The sequence below is a fragment of the Pinus tabuliformis genome, chromosome 1_1 (genome assembly GCF_031772625.1).
Source record: "Pinus tabuliformis cultivar Carrire ecotype Pingquan chromosome 1_1, CPIR1, whole genome shotgun sequence".
Lineage (NCBI taxonomy): Eukaryota > Viridiplantae > Streptophyta > Pinopsida > Pinales > Pinaceae > Pinus > Pinus tabuliformis.
In genome coordinates this window covers 690,822,353-690,840,322 of record NC_142297.1, presented here as the reverse complement: position 1 = coordinate 690,840,322, position 17,970 = coordinate 690,822,353, and the positions used below count along the sequence as shown (strand labels likewise).

General features: G+C 39.9%; 1 pseudogene; it reads left to right on the top strand.

Moving 5' to 3' along the window:
* LOC149215296 (uncharacterized) overlaps positions 1–8,949 on the top strand; it is a 63,517-nt pseudogene extending 54,568 nt beyond the window's left edge.
* Positions 8,950–17,970: the final 9,021 nt, after the last annotated feature.

Here is a 17,970-nt window from a genome sequence, read left to right as displayed (position 1 = left end):
TTGGTGCAGTCAGGTGCCAGAGTGACAAATACAGTAGCTAGTAGCGGTCAGATTATGAAGAGCACGGCGCAGAGTTGGAAGTTATGCAGTTGGCACAGAGCAGAGTCAACAACAGCGCAGAGGCTAGCAGCAGCCAGAACTCAGACGACGGATGCATCATACTGAACACAGTTGGTTTAGTATTTTGGCTGCTTTTCCATTGCAATTGTTGCAGTTGTAGCAGCAGCAGTTAGAGAGGGTTGCAATGCAGATACGGTGTCGGAAGCAGTTCAACAGGACCAACAACAACGCAAATGTAACTCATATTAGAGTTGCGCAGTAGTTGGTGGGTAGTAGAATCATACATCAGCAATGCAATAGGAGATGGTGTAGAGACAGAGTGATGCTTCAGTAGGTTGCAACACTAAAGCACATTCCTTGCTAAGAGGGAGTGTTGATTTTTGTAGCATCGGATGTGCTCTTGCCTCGAGATTTTGTAGAGATGCTAAGACATGTGCATTCTCCAATACCAAGAAATCGTTTGGGAAAATTCCACCTAGAGATGGTTTAATTAAAATAATTAACTTTTTTTAAATGGTTCCCTAAGCGTAAACTTAGGAAATCTAGTTAATTAAAGGGTATTAATTAAATCTGGTGTGTATCTTCTAGAAGAAGAGAAGGATCAACTCCTAGTTAATATTATACTTTGATTATGTTCTGTGCTCCAACGAAAGATTATAAGAAGGAGCTTGATGGGCATTTCTAGAACACATCGAATGAGAGATCAGAGATCGAATTTCTCAAGAGTAGCAGTGTTGAGTTGTCGGAGTGAGATCGAGTGATCTTCTTGCAGTGAGGGGCATGAATAGTAGTCCAGAGGAGAGTTTTCCACATCCGAAGAGTGCAAAGAAGAGAGGGCATAGACTAGTTCAGTGAGGCAGCATAGTGCCACGCAGAGGCAAACCAGAGCTTTAGAGGGAGTTCGAAATCCAACTGGGAGAGTCGAGATCCAGTGCTAGAAGCTAGGGTGTGACACCGGAGGGCTAGAAGGTCGAATTTTCAGATAGCAGGAGATCAGCAGAGAAGGTGACACAAAGCCCAACCAATGTGACACAGATCTGCGTAGGATTGATGCAAATGCTGTGCAGAGGCAACGTGGAGCCCACTACCAGCCCTTGATCAATGTCAGATCTCCTAAATCAGTGTGATATTTTTCTCACTAACTCTTTGCCATTTTTTCTCTGTATCGGATAGCTAGTTTGGGCAGAGCACCTCATATCAAAGTTGTGCAATTGTGATGGGCAGAGCAGCCATACATCAGCATGGATATTATAAGAAGGAGCTTGATGGGCACTTGGAGAACACATCGAATGAGAGAACAAAGTCGAATTTCTCAAGAGTAGTAGCATTAAGTTGTCGGAGTGAGATCCAATGATTTTCTTGTAGTGAGGGGCAGGGATAGTAGTCCGGAGGAGATTTTTCCAGATCCGGATAATGCAAAGCAGAGAGGGCATAGAGCAGTTCAGTGAGACAATGCAGTACTACACAAAGGCCGCGCAGAGCTTCAGAGGGAGTTTGAAATCCAGATGGGAGAGTCGAGATCCTGTGCCAGAAGCCTGGGTGTGAGACCTGAGTGCCAGTAGGTCGAATTTCCAGATAGCAAGAGATCAGCAGAGAAGGTGACGCAGAGCCTAGCTAGTGTGGCGCAGATTTGCATAGGACTAACATAGAAGTTGCGCAGAGGCAACGTGGGGCCCGCCAACCAACCCATCATCAGGGTCAGATCTGTCACATCAATGTGTAATTTTAATCACTAACTCTTTGCTAGTTTTTATCTATATCGGATAGCCAGTTTGGGCATCCAATGATTTGTACTCAGAAACTATTGCTTAATAATAAAACCCTCGGCAGTTGTACCGATTTTCCCAAATTGGGATTTTCGGGGACATTGTCCAAAAACAACTGTGTAAATGTGTGTGTTTATTTCTCTCTAGTGCTATATTTAGTTTCTGCAGTATTTATTTTGTGTAGGCTGCAATGTATGTATTTCGATATTTGTTGTAGAAAACTACAAGTAATTTGCTTAAGGAATTTAACAAATAGGAGAAATATCATCAGTTTGTTGCAGAAGGAATCGGGTCACAGATTTTTCACATGGTATCAGAGCATAGATCGTGAGTAGAAGAGCTCAGTTGCAGAAAGAAAGAGGGAGTTCGAAATTACTACAAAGGCAGAAATTCGAAATCCCAAAGGCAGCGCAGTCCTTGGGCCAAGAAGGTCAAAGCTTTGAGTGAGATCGATTTCTCTAAGTGAGTCGACAGAGAAATTCAATTCTCTAGATCGAAACTTTCCAGAGGCAGAAGGGAGCAGCGTATTTTTCCTTGCAGAGCATATCTTCAGTTGGGACACAGTTATTTTGTAGCAGTTGCTGGCAGAATAACATCAGGAGGAGCAAAATTGGGAGTACCAACTGCAACAATGTTGGCAACAGCAGTGAGAACAGTTTCTGGATCAAAGAAGGACAACTATCGCTAGGGGAATTGTTGTCTTTGCCAAATTTTCCACAGTGATGAAGGCTGCACGAGGATGCAAAAAGGGGAGTGTGTGGATCCCTTCCTTACGAGGCTTCAGGATGTCCGAGACCAGCTTGCTTTAGTAGGTACAACGCCCCAGCCCTCAGAGTTTGTACGATTAGCACTGGATAGCATTTCAATGGATTGGCAAGTTTTCATCTAGAGCATCTTAGGCAAAGAAAAACTGCCAGATTGGGAATGTGTGTAGGTTGATCTGCAACAGGAGGAGATGAGGCGTGATCTGCTGAAGGCCACAATCAGTGACAATGGGATGAAAGCAATGAAGGAAGAGGAAGACGTGTCCCTTGCGTCAAAGGGGCAGCAGGAGCAGCGCAGAATAAAGGACATTTTGAAGATTAAGTGCTTCAGGTGTGGCTAGCTGGGCCACTACAGCGCTCAGTGTCCTCTCAAAAAGAAGGACAAAGAGGAGAAGCAGGATCAGCAAGATGCATTCGCTGAGATTGATAGGTTATCCTCCAGACTGGAGGAAGAGTTTGCCATGGTTGTTCTAGCAAAATATCGAGGCAAGAGCACATCCTATGCTACTGAAATAAACAACTCTCACATATAATAATCTTGGATCAAGACCTTGCTACAGGAGCCCATAGTCAGCAGTAGCAGGATGGACCAGTGATAGTTGGTGCAGTGAGGTGCCAGAGTGACAAATGCAGTAGCTAGTAGCGGTCGGATTCTGAACAGCGCATAGCAGAGTTGGCAGCTGTGCAGTTGGCACAAATAAGAGTTAGCAGCAATGCAGAGGCTTCAATGACAGCGCAAAGGCTAGTAATGGCCAGAACTCGGACAACGGATGCATCATACTGAACACAGTTGGTTCAGTATTTTGGATGCTTTTCCGTTGCAGTTGTTGCAGTTGCAGCAACAGCAATTAGAGAGGGTTGCAATGCAAATGCAGTGTTGGAAGCAGTTCAGCAGGGCAAATAACAACGCAAAATATCAAAGTTGCGCAGTAGTTGGTAGGCAGTAGATCCATACATCGGGAGCACAACAAGAGATGGTGCAGAGACAGAGTGATGCTTCTGTGGGTTGCAACACTAGAGCACATTCCTCGCTAAGGGGGAGTGTTGATTTTTGTAGCATCGGATGTGCTCTTACCTCGAGATTTTGTAGAGATGCTAAGACATGTGCATTCTCCAATACCAAGAAATTGTTTGGGAAAATTCCACCTAGAGATGATTTAATTAAAATAATTAACTTTTTTTAAATGGTTCCCTAAGTCTAAACCTAATCTGGTTAATTAAAGGGTATTAATTAAATTTGGTGTGTATCTTTTAGAAGAAGATGAGGATCAATCCCTTCCTTACGAGGCTTTAGGATGTCCAGGACCAACTTGCACCGGTAGGGACAACGCCCCGGCTCTCAAAGTTTGTATGATTAGCACTAAATAACATTTCAAAAGATTGGCAAGTTGTCGTCCAAAGCATACTGGGTAGAGAACAACTGCCAGATTGGGAACGTGTGTGGACTGATCTACACCAGGAGGAGATGAGGCGTGATCTAGTGAAGGCCACAGTCAGTGGTAGTAGTAGCAGTTGGACAAAAGAAGTGAAGGAAGTGGAGGATGTGGCCCTTGCGTCAAAGGGGCAGCAAGAGAAGTGTTAAATAAAGAAGGACATTTCGAAGATCAAGTGCTTCAGGTGTGGTGAGTTGGGCCATTACAACACTCAGTGTCCTCTCGGAAAGAAGGAAAAAGAGGAGAAGCAGGATCAGCAAGCTGCATCCATTGAGATCGACAGGTTGTACTCTAGATTGGAGTAAGAGTTTGCCATGATTGTCAAGATGCCTCCATGGGTGAGGTGGGGCGATCTGGAGTTGTAGCCCCAAAGAGCTACAGGATGGGCAAGATCCTTGAGGAGTCCACCCTTGGATCAAGACCTTGCTATGGGAGCCCATAGTCAGCAGTAGCAGGATGGAACAGTGACAGTTGGTATAGTCAGGTGCCAGAGTGACAAATATAGTAGCTAGTAGCGGTCAGATTCTGAAGAGCACGGCGCAGAGTTGGAAGTTATGCAGTTGGCACAGAGCAGAGTCAACAGCAGCGTAGAGGCTAGTAGCAGTCAGAACTCAGATGATGGATGCATCATACTTAACACAGTTGGCTTAGTATTTTGGCTGCTTTTCCATTGCAATTGTTGCAGTTACAGCAGCAGCAGTTAGAGAGGGTTGCAATGCAGATACAGTGTCAGAAGCAGCTCAATAGGGCCAACAACAACGCAAATGTAACTCATATTAGAGTTGCGCAGTAGTTGGTGGGCAGTAGAGTCATACATCAGCAGTGCAATAGGAGATGGTGCAGAGATAGAGTGATGCTTCAGTAGGTTGCAACACTAAAGCACATTCCTTGCTAAGAGGGAGTGTTGATTTTTGTAGCATCAAATGTGCTCTTGCCTCGAGATTTTGTAGAGATGCTAAGACATGTGCATTCTCTAATACCAAGAAATCGTTCGGGAAAATTCCACCTAGAGATGGTTTAATTAAAATAATTAACTTTTTTTAAATGGTTCCCTAAGTGTAAACTTAGGAAATCTAGTAAATTAAAGGGTATTAATTAAATCTGGTGTGTATCTTCTAGAAGAAGAGAAGGATCAACTCCTAGTTAATATTATACTTTGATTATGTTCTAATCTTGGCCATTGGTGCTCCAACGAAAGATTATAAGAAGGAGCTTGATGGGCATTTCTAGAACACATCGAATGAGAGATCAGAGATCGAATTTCTCAAGAGTAGCAGTGCTGAGTTGCCGGAGTGAGATCGAGTGATCTTCTTGCAGTGAGGGGCATGAATAGTAGTCCAGAGGAGAGTTTTCCACATCCGAAGAGTGCAAAGAAGAGAGGGCATAGACCAGTTCAGTGAGGCAGCGTAGTGCCACGCAGAGGCAAACCAGAGCTTTAGAGGGAGTTCGAAATCCAACTGGGAGAGTCGAGATCCAGTGCTAGAAGCTAGGGTGTGACACCGGAGGGCTAGAAGGTCGAATTTTCAGATAGCAGGAGATCAGCAGAGAAGGTGACACAAAGCCCAACCAATGTGACACAGATCTGCGTAGGATTGATGCAAACACTATGCAGAGGGAGCGTGGAGCCCACTACCAGCCCTTGATCAATGTCAGATCTCCTGAATCAGTGTGATATTTTTCTCACTAACTCTTTGCCATTTTTTCTCTGTATCGGATAGCCAGTTTGGGCATCCAACGATTTGTACTCAAAAACTATTGTTTAATAATAAAATCCTCAGCTGCTGCACCATTTTTCCCACATTGGGCTTTTCTAGGGACATTGTCCAAAAACAACTGTGTAAATGTGTATGTGTTTATTTCTCTCCAGTGTTGTATTTAGTTTCCACAGTATTTATTTTGTGTAGGCTGCAGAGTATGTATTTCGATATTTGCTGTAGAAAACTGCAAGTAATTTGTTTAAGGAATTCAACAAATAGGAGAAATATCATCAGTTTGCTGCAGTAGGAATCAGGTCACCGATTTTTTCACAAGACTTACTACAATCCTAATACCTCTTTGCCTCTATCTCTTTGTTTTGGTTTTGTCATTTAAACTTCACTCCTATCGTATTCTCATTGTTATCTTTCTTCATGTCCTGTAAGTCTAGTCTCAGTGCAGATTGAAGAACTAGATCTCAGTTGTATGTGATTGCCTCTATGTATCTGAATCTTATCAGACATAAAATAATCTTGAAGACAGTCTCAATATGCAGAGGATTAACTCTAAAGTTAAAACATCTTCTGTACAACTATCGTAGGGACTTTCTACTTGTAATGAACAATCTGGACTATTGTAATTGTCAATATTTCAGAATATTCCTCATTTGAAGGCGGTACACTTGGTTCACAAATTTATGATCGATATATAGAGATGCTGCATTTAAATTTCACATTGACCTGAACAACAGCATTTCTGGTGCCATTTTTTTATAAAATGAAGCCAATAGCACTTATTCTTGAGAACTAAAATGGGTTGGATTAAAGTACAATTTGGTCACGGAGTGGACATTAGGTCTTCAGTATGCTTCCATGTTTTAAATATGTACATTTTCCTAAGCACAACATGAAATTTAAGGGAAGATGGTCTCTAAAATTAGTGGAACCAGATGAGACTTATAGGAATATGCAGGCGAGAATGGGAAGGATTGAATTACAATCTGGTCACTAAGTCGAAGGTACGTTTTCTGCATGCTTCCAGGTTCTAGATACGTACTCTTTTCTGAGCACAAGATGAAAGTTAAGAGAAGATGCTCATTAAAATTAGTGGAATCTGATGAGATGTCTAGGAATATGCAGGTGGGGATGGGATGGATTGAATTTTACCCTGGTCACTAATTGGAAGCTAGGTGCCTCCCCATGCTTCCAGGTTATAAATATGTAGTCTATTCTGAGCACAAGAAGAAAAAGGGTATTTCAAAATTTATGTTCTACATACATAGATGAGGGAAGATGCTCATTGAGATTAATGCAATCCATGACAATATGTAGAGATTTGGTTCGCTCATACCATTTTGATTCCATTTACGTGCAACATCCAGATATTGAATAGCATCCTTTTGCAAAGATAGATTTAAAAATGTACCTCCAATGGAGTCATAAACAGATGCAAGGTACAACATATATATTATGGTAGCCAATGAGAGTAACTGGCCCAGAAAATGCCGTTTGAACAATTTTTTTGGCCGTAGTCAGCAGAACTGTAGCAATGAGATGGCTCTTTCAGACTTCAATTAGTCGACTCGCAGTTTCTCCTTTTTCAAGTTAGCTCAGTGGATTACCGATTTACATTTCGTTTAGCATTATGATGTTGATATTTGGTGCCTTGGCATTTTTTTCTTCTTTCTTAATGATTATCAGCCATAGCCCTTGGGCCAGATTTCTATCTGTTGGTTTGTTACCTTGTTTTGGTTCTATCATTTTTCTATCTTTGCGAAGATGGTTATTATGGTATATACTTAATGGTTTGAAATGCGTGATTGAGTTTGCTTTACTGCTTTAATTCTTAAAAACTTGTGATTACATCCTGGCTATATTTTTCCCTGCTCCTCAGAGAGTGGCCAAAACTCAATATGTAAGCTAACTGCATTCAGTGAGTGTACCTCAAAAGTAAAGAAAAAGCACACACAAATATAACTTGAATTGTTATGATGCTTTCTATTGCCAACAAATAAAGAAGTGATCCAGCTAATTCATAGCACAAATTCCACCTGCCATGATGTTTCTGAAGACAGCCATCCAGTACTGTTTAATGACATGCTATGTTTGTGTTTATGATTACAGTGTGCCTGTTTACTTAACCATCTCTTAATTGATGAACAAGCAGAGGAGCTTGATGATTCTATTCGTAACTAATAGAATTGAACATGACATTAACCATGACCATTTTTTATAGATGATTCGAATTTAAATTGAATTCATATGCAGGATCATTAAGTGCCACTTTGTGAGGGACGGTCAAGCAAATCTAGGATTTATAATGAGTCCAGCATAGAAGCTTCCAGTCATAAAAATGGTGTCTCACACAGACTTCTGAGTACATTTTCGGAGTAAGCAATCAAATACAAAATTTTACCAGGAGAGATTATGCATGCCAGAGATCGTCTTAATTTGAAATTTAGAGCATCATCACTTTTGAGCAACAGGTCAGCTAAACCGTTTGATAGAATGTAGTTATCTTGTTTGTGCTGGCAATACAGCGCAGTGCCTATTTCATCAATGTAACAATTTTTTATTAACATTGGAAATAATGACTATGCAGGTCAGCAGGATGAGAAGCATTCCCTCAGCTGAAACAAGAGTTGATAACTATGCTGCAATTGATGAACAGATCTATTTTACTGATGCAGAAAGCCGGCCAGCTGATGTAAGAAACTTGCTGGCTTCCAGGATTAGTGCGTCTGAGGAATTCATGGAATAGGACTTTTCATTGCGGAGTGGCTCAGAGCCACCAGCGCTTACAAAGATGGCCATTTGCAGCTTGCAGAGAGAAGCTTTATTGCAAGGTCAACCAAAGTCAAAGATTCTGGAAATGAAAATGTAGAATCAGATCTGGAGGGTTGCACTGTTTGTTTGGAACAGCTTTTGCCTGGGGAACAAATTATATGCCTTCCATGCATCCATAGGTTTCACATTGGCTGTGTGACTGAAGGGCTTATAATTTGTGGAGAATGCCTATATTGCCAGGAAATTGTGCATTTGGCATCAGCATGATCATGTAGGATAACTTGAGTTAGAGCATCATCCATTGTGACCACTTCTGTGAATAGGATAAATGTAACTAGGAAAAAAAATTATTTCCAGGAAAGCAGTTATTTTTTGGAAGGTCAAAATCCCACTGAAAATTGAAGCCACGGCACCTTAAAAAATGAAACTCTTCTCTTCATGTTGTTTATCAAATCTGTGTATGTTAGGGTCAAATTTGAAGGTATGCAAAATTTTCATAATTCCCATTTCTGCTGGAATACTATGAATACTTGACATACTCTTGGGTTCTCTCTAGTGGAGGTTAACATAATTTCTGTCTTATTCCAAAAATTTCACAGCAACAGGCTTTTCTGGAGAAGGATGTAGCACTATCATTTTTATTATAAGAGTTACGAAAATGTAGTAAATAATAATGCAACGACCTTATTGTCAGCACTTTTTCTGACTTGAGGTCAAGGGTGATATTTTAGACTACAGACCTGTAATAGCTGATAAAGAGGTGTATGATTTATCATGCATTACTTTTAAGTTCAATGTATGATACACCTGCCAGCGTTTGACCTTAACCTACATATGACAACCACCATGAATTATAAAACTGTGCCTACCAATTAAGAATACTGTTTCTTTTTATCACAAGGTATGTTTGATTTTTGAACAACTCCCTCCTTTTAGTTTAGTCTATTTTGGACGCAGAAACACCATGGGAGGTCTCATGTTTTTGCGTTTAGTAAAATGTAATTGTTTAAGAAATCTTTTGTGTTTTGTTTTTGGTAATTAGGAATGCTTAATAAGTAGTAAAACGAAGTAACTTGCATCTTCAACAATATCTAATCTCTTATGACACCAAAAGACCATGTAATGTTTTCTAGTCGAAATAAAATGCAAATGCCCGTGCGTTGTGATAAATAAAATAAATTATGACGGCCCAATTTTGTGTTGAATGGGCTATACGGTAGCCTTAGAGTAGAATATCTCTAAGGATATTAAACCACAGTTATAGAATAAGTTATAATATATATCCCATTTGGTGGAAGCAATGGGTTAAACATAAATCTTAAGGTTATAAATAAGGCGACTAGGTGAATTTAATCTGGAAACCATTTATTTCACATGCAAGAGATGAATTCATAAGGAATCAATGAGTTCTAAATAGGACCTCCAATAACCAAAATCCCCGTTATAATATATATCCCATCTGGAGGAAGCAATGGGTTAAACATAAATCTTAAGGTTATAAATAAGGCCACTAGGTGAATTTAATCTGGAAACCATTTATTTCACATGCAAGAGATGAATCCATAAGGAGTCAATGAGTTCTAAATAGGACCTCTTGTTTTATAGGAGTTATGCGGGGATTTTGGTTATTGGAGGTAGCTGGTGGGAGACTAAACTGTGGTTGACTGCACGTCTAAGCTGCCCTTGGATATTATGGGTGTCTGTTGCCATTATGCCTTCTTTGGGAAGTCTTTGTCCTGCGTTGATTATTTTAGTTATATGATATCAGACTACAAACTGTTTTTTGGCCAATATTTATGTATGTTCTTCTATACGTGTTCAATTTTGGAGGTTCTCTATGCGGAATAACTAGCATTTAGTTGTTTTGGGTGCTGAACTAATTGCTGACAAGTATTCTCTAATCTGTTTGTTTAATTTACTGTTGTAATCAATGAAGTTACTGTTGTTGTGGAATCTACTTTCATCACAGTTTAATCTACTGCTGTTTGTATATCACTGTTAAACTTGGCCTAACTACGCCTTCTGTTGTAGTGCTATTTATCAGTTGCTCCTATAGTCTTACCATCTATGACGATTTGGACTCATGACAGTGGTATCAAATCCACTTTCTTGGTCTCGTGGGAGGAACACCAGTGATGACAGGCATGACAGACTTCTGTAGATGCAGAAAAGTTACAAAGGAGCGGTGGAGCCTCTGTTAGCCCTCATTGATTAATGTGCAAGCTTATTGGAATCTTATAATAAATAATCTTTTGAAATATAAGCATTTTAGAATTTGTTCAGCTATATTAAGAAGATCAAAGAAGGTGGTTTTTGGAGCTCAAGGTTTCTATAGAGGAGAGTATTACTGTTAGAATGTCGACGTTAATTCCCATATTCATGATTCACTATGTGAGTCTAATGTAGATAAGGTAGCTTATGTGACAGAAGATTGTGGTTTCTATCATGGCTTTCGAAATTAATGACTGAGGCCCACAAGATATCTTTGCTTCCAAGAGTGATATTGTAAGTTATTGTAGCTTTGGCTATGGAGAGTTCCATCCTGTATAGTTACAGATTGCTTACAACCTGAAGACAATCCAACAGAATGACGATGATTTATATTCACGAGGCAAGGATAATACAATGGGAGGAAGTCTCTGGTACAAGATCATTCTTTTTCAAAAATCTTAGCTCTTTAAATGGAAAATGTTTTGAAAATTTACATGGCTAAACAATTTTATATATACACTATCGGTGTACAATTATTAAAATGGTTTTCTTTGCAATCAGCAAAATGCTCACTTGCAGAAAAATGGCCTCATGTACTGCGCATGCTTTAGTGATCACATGTCTACTATTATAAGGTGTCCTCAAAGATATCTGGATGGAGGTCGACCAAACTGCTAGCTGCAATAACAGGTGGTATTGTGAGGGACTTTATTGGATTTGACTATGTGACTAATGGCCTTTCCATCTGCAACATGCATTGGGTGGATGGTTGCGTTGATGGAGCTAAACTTTGCGGCTATCTAAGGGGCTATTTTATGCTCTGGTGCTTCTTTTCCTTATCCAAGGTACTTATACAAATGGAAACCGTAGTTAGCCCCAAGGAACTGTTGTAGAGGAATGTCATTTTGCACCTTTTAAACACTTTTTCTGTCTTGGGAAGGTGGCCAATACCATTGCAACCCAATGTTCCTCAACTCAAGTGGAGGAAGCAAACATGGAACCCCACCTGGAGGTCTTATATTCTACCTAAAACCTGATTTTTCTCCTTGATAAAATAGATCTGAAATTTCTGTGGCCCATAATCAGAAAACTTTCTTACTGCCAAGAATAATTGATCATCCTGGAAGCAATGACAGCCAATAATAACCTTTAGTTTTGGATGGATGTGACATTAAATTGCTTCTATCAGAGTAAATGGAAAAGAAGTTAAGGATGTTTTTAGTGAACTGCACACTACCAAGAATAATTGATCATCCTGGAAGCGAAGTTAAGGATGTTTTTAGTGAACTGCAGACTGCCAAGAATAATTGACCATCCTGGAAACAATGGCAGCCAATAACCATTAGTTTTGGATGGATGTGACATTAAATTGCTTTTTATCACAGTAAATGGAAAATAAGTTAAGGATGCTTTTAGTGAACTGCACAATATTTCACATTATTTGCATTGGAAATCAAGATGTATCAACATAACACATCTTCTGAGGATATAATGTGAAGAAAAAGGCTTTCACAAGATTGCTTTATAACAAGATTGTTCACAAGTACTTCAAAAGTTACAAAATAACTTTGATAAAATGCTAATTCATATGTCATTTTCTAATCGAGATCTAATAGAGCATGGGCATCAAGAATTCGTGCTATCTATTGTTCTTGGTTGTAGGCCAATTATTAGTAGATATGATAAGTTTCTAACATGATTAAGACATCAAGCTTCAATATATGTTTTGTGATGTATTTGGCTTGTTTTTTTTAATAATTGGGTTCTTTTTACGAGCTTAGGATTTTATTTTCTTTGCTACTAGGCCTCTGTGTTGTATAAGGTTTCCCCGAATTTCTAGAGCTGAAAACATTACAAAGCAATTTTTATGTCATCACACATAACTATAGTATACTATTCCTTAACACTTTTTTTCGTGTAACGAAACACCTCACCCTCCAGCTGATAAGCAAGGGTGGGATATTTCATAGGGTTCGTGAATGTACAACAAGTTTCAAAGACATGGGTTCAACATGTCACTTGTGGAAATAAAACCTATATGGGGAAGATAACAGTTGTTCATTCCAACCACCCAACATATATATATATATATATATATATAGATTCCATGAGAAATATCTTTATATTCTATATGAGAAATACAAGTAATATTCATTATGAGCTCAACTTGTCTCATATAGGAATTGAACTCAAGTGGAGAGGATAACAATATTTCTTTTAACCACTCATGCTAAGCACAATTGACATGCTAATCCTCAACACGTGTGGATAAATTTTAAAAATTAAAATTAAAACACATGATCTCATCAAATGAAAGTAACATAAATATAATATGAAATACTCATCATAGCAAAATCTATATATTGGTAATTACTGGCCAATGGAGCATTCACCACTTAACTACAAATAGTCTTGTTTGAATGCCATGTTGAGTTGAGGCTATGTTATATAAAAATTTAATATTTTGTAAACGATTTAGCTAATTAGGTCACACAGCATGATCAGAGATCACGCCCGGGCCTCTCACCCTGTAAACGTAAACGGTCAATTTATATTCATTATTAATAAATACATATTTTTATGTCAATTGCATTGGTTTGTCTACACCATCTGGTATGTCTACACCATCTGGTATCAAAGCAAGTAGCTCCTCGGCTCATTGTTGTGCAGTCACGGATTCTTTAGATTTCACAAACACCTATGCTTGCTATTTCTCCGCTCAACTGCATTCATTCCTGCTTCATTGACAGCATCCCCTGTCATGCGCATCCATCATGCCTTCTGCCGTCAACAATGGGTTCACGTTGATCGTTGTTCCTACATTCTTCGTTGTTGTGCTACCATGACCCTGTTGACCCCTCCGATTTTCCAACCCATTCACATACTTGTTCGTTGTTTTTACCTCCCCGTTTTTTCCCTCCGTTGTCAAGCCTTCCAGGTTTCTTCGACTTCCTTCCGACCAGAACCCTGTCCCTCTCCACTTAATGTCCGTACGAAATATATAGTTTATATCTATAGTTCAATTAATTAAATTTTAATTGATTAATATATAGTTTATGACTATACATAAATTAACTTTAATTAATTATTATATAGTTTATAACTATATAATTTATTATCCCAGATGCGGGTGACAATGGAGGACGGTGAGGTGGCTGCCAACTGGGTTGGCGTGTGGCGAGACCACATGGCCTCCCGCAGGGCGGCACAATGGTCCAAAAATGGCATTAACCATCACCATAAATGCACCTCAAGTGAGCGTTGCCACCATTCAGTTAACTGCCATCAACCTCGGCTCACGGCAAACATGAACTCTCGGGAAAATACCACCTCTGCTCCTGCCAATCCTCCCCCGCAATGCCTCTGCCCTCATGCAGTGATAGCACCCAGCTCCCGCACAACCCCTGGGAGACGTTGTAATATTTATTGTTGTATAGATTTTGGTTCAGGCATTCACTTCACCCACAACCTGAATTATCAATTTATCATCCCTTCCGCCCTGGTTGCTCATCCCTCTGCTGAATTGCCTGCTAGCTCCACTGTGACGCTGCCTCCCATTGTGCCCAATTCTGAACAAAACTCGCCTCCAATTGCAGATAGCATGGTGCGACACAGGATGCGAAGCCGAAGGGGTGGGAACCGAGGGAGCCTGAGTCGCTCCCAACGCTCTTTTGCTTTGAAGACCACTTCCTCTCTGGCTGAGCAGAACACTGGTCGCTACCCAAATACGCACAGTGGCAGAGGTCGCTTCCACTCAGTGGCCTCTACAACGCCTCCTAACAGCTTCCCCTCCACTTCTGGCCCATCTCCCCGAAGCACTCCGCCCACTCCTCAACTGCATTCCTAGAATGCCCAATTCACCTTCCGCTCCGCCCTAAACAAGCCCCTCATCACGACCATCATAACCATTAGATTTCAAGAGGAAAAGCAAAGCTCTGAGGCACAAGACTCCGAGGTTGGAGGACGACTCATGGTAGCTGAGGAGCAAGGAACAATGGGAGGTGGTCGAACCAAAGCAATGGAGCCCTCGAACACTATTGGTGGCAGGCGCACCACAGCAGGGAGCAGCCAAACCAGAACTGGCTTAGACGAGTCTTCAGGGTGCAGAGGAGTGGAGCCAGGAGCAGCAGACCAGACGCGCAGGAAAGGAGGTGAACGAGCCTTCGAAAATGAACTGGGTAATAGACAAATACTGCTGCCTCATCGAGGAAGAACAACCGGAGTTACAGGCTGGCAACACGGAGACTTCGTTGCTGGAAAGTGGCGACATGGACGAGTACAGATGCTTCATCGTGGAGGAGCACCCTCCGTCGCCACCACGTACCTAGCCCGCCACCTCTATGCCGTGTGTTAGCCGCCTAGTCTGCCACCTTGCTGCCACTCAACGTGCCACGCGCTTGCCTCGTAGACTGCCACTTAGCATGCCCCGTGTCTCAAGTTCTTTGGGACTTTGTTTCTTAGTTTTCTGTTTTCAATGGGTTTTAGGGGAAAATCTTAAAATTTTAGGCTCTTTAGTGGGGTTTACTTTTTTTAATCTCCTCAGACACAATGATACAAAACTGGATAATTTGTTGGTTTCCCCTGCGTGGGCAGCAAGCTATTTTTTTGAAACACTTTGGTAACGAACTAGTTTCCCTTCTAGGCAGTTCAATTCTAAATTTTTTGCTGGTTGATGCCTTTTCTCTGGCATAGATAAGTACAGGCTTCGGCCTCAGTGTATGATACTCTTTTTACATTAATAGATTTAGTATAACTTAGAAAAAAAAAACTATATAATTTATTAATATTTTAAAAAATATATTATTATTATAAAAAAAAAAAAAAAAAAAAAAAAAAAAAAAAAAAAAAAACTTAAGGAAGAAAGCTTAAACCAGTGGAAAAATATACCCCCCACAAACCCGTTCGATGTCGTCAATGACAATGACCGATTTCAGCGAAAAATTGATTGATCTTGAGAATATGATTACTAGCCATTCTGATAATTTTAACCAAAAATTTATCAATCTCAAGAGTAAGGTTACCAGACATTTCAACAATATCAAGAAGCTTCAGGATACTACAAATCAGATTGAAAAATAGCTCGGACAGAACGATACCGAATCCAAAATAAATCATAATCAGACAATGACAATACTAACCGCTATTTGTGACAAGACGAAGATTACACCTGAACAAATATTCCAAGATGTTGAAGGTAATCAACAGCACAATTCATCACATTCAGCAAATTCTCATGAAAAAACTAAGTGTCCAAAAAAATCATCCACGCACCATCAAGAAAACAGTAACGTGAATTTTCAAAATAAGCAGCTGTGGAATGCATTTACCAATCAATACCCTCTTTTCATTCCACTGTTAGCAATGTATCAATGAAGAGCAAAAATCAAGCTACCCAAGTTCGACGGTAACGAAAAATGCAGCATTGCGTGGCTCAATAAAGCAAGAGAATATTTTGAGATTTATGATATTGACAATGTTGACGAAAATATTAGGCACACTTCCATGAAAATGGAAGGCGAGGCATATAATTGGTATATGTGGTGGAAGAAGACGACACTCGCTATCAGTTGGAGAAAACTTAAAGATGCGTTCTTTAAAAGGTTCCAAGGTGTCAAGAAAGAAGAGTTATTTTCAACACTCATCAAATTGCGACAAAAAGGAGATGTGGATGAATACACTCGAGAATGGGAGACCTTAGCAACATGAGTACTGGGGTTATCAGGATCTTGTCTAATCCAATCGTACATCTCTAGACTTAAAACCTATCTACTAGTAGAACTTGAGCTTCATGATATTACGTCGATAGAAGTAGCAAGACAAAAAGCAAAAACCGTTGATTTTTTTTAAAAGATACTATGGTCAAAGTCGGAAAAAGTATACTTGAGACAAAGATTTCCCCAATTTGCAAATACGGATAATACAAAATATGTTCCACCACATCTTCGTGAAGGAGAAAAATCCAACGTGGAAATATAAAGGATGAAAGAGGGTAAGTGCAAACACTGTGGCAAAAAGTGGGACCCTAAACATAGGTGTGCTAAAGGGAAAGAGACAAAGAACCTATATAACTGTGAAGCAACTAATGATTCGAACAATGATGAATCAGACATAGAAGGAATCGAAGATGCCCTATAATTATCTCCATATCTAGATGACGAAAGCATTCCACAAGTGTCATTATCGGCTATGACAAGTATATCACAACCCCAAACTTTAAAATTAAAAGGGCATATCAAGAAAAACAATGCAATGGTTCTCATCAACACCAGTGGCACCCACAATTTTTTAGACTCAACCATGGCAAAGAGACTCAACATCTTCACATTTCCCATGTCCAACATGAAGGTGATGGTAACCGACGGTAAGAAGATTGAAAAGGTAGGGAAACATCGTAAGGTCAAATTGCAGATTCAAGACTTTAATTTAGAATCTTCGTTCTACACTGTATTAGGAGGAGTAGATGTGGTCTCAGGTATCCAATGGCTACAAACCCTAGGCACTTACTCTACCAACCATCAAAAGCAGTTTATAAGCTTTAAATAGGAAGGGCAGAGGCACAAGTTATACGGATTCCAAGCACCAGAAAATCAAATTGTGTCATCATCCCAGATGATGAAAATGATTCAAAAAGAAGCACCAGCCTATGTAGTACAATGTCACCTACAAAAGTGATTAGCGAAGAGTGATGCAGGAGTATCCGAACACTCTTAATCAAAAGAGGAAACCAAAGCAGAGCAAGGAGGACGTGGACCATCGGAGCAAAACAGGGGACAAATTCTATTTAAAATAGAGTAAATGATGGAATGGATAGTCTCTCGAAGACTTAATTAAATGTAATCTGCCATATGCATGTATGCGTATAGAGAGTTTAGGGGTTTGTTGAGTGATTGTGGGAAGAAATCGTGCATCTTAAATGATCCACGACTGTTGTAATCTCTTATAAAAGGAGAGTCTATGTGTGTGAGAGGGATAGAGAGCAAATAATATAAATTGTGTAACAGAGATAGATACAATGTAGTCGAGAGGGAGTTTATTCTAGCTTGTAATCGTCTGTATAAAATAGAAAAGTGTGTTCAGTGTTGATATTGTATGCCTGTGTGTTGTATTTCTTGAACAGTCTGAGTATGCATGTTGTAGTATTGATCGACCATCGATCACTACGAGGATCGATGCCGATCTAAAGATAAATGAATTAATTGTTATGTCGTGTGTGAAATGGTATATGGCAGAGGAACTGGATTTAAGCACAGAATCC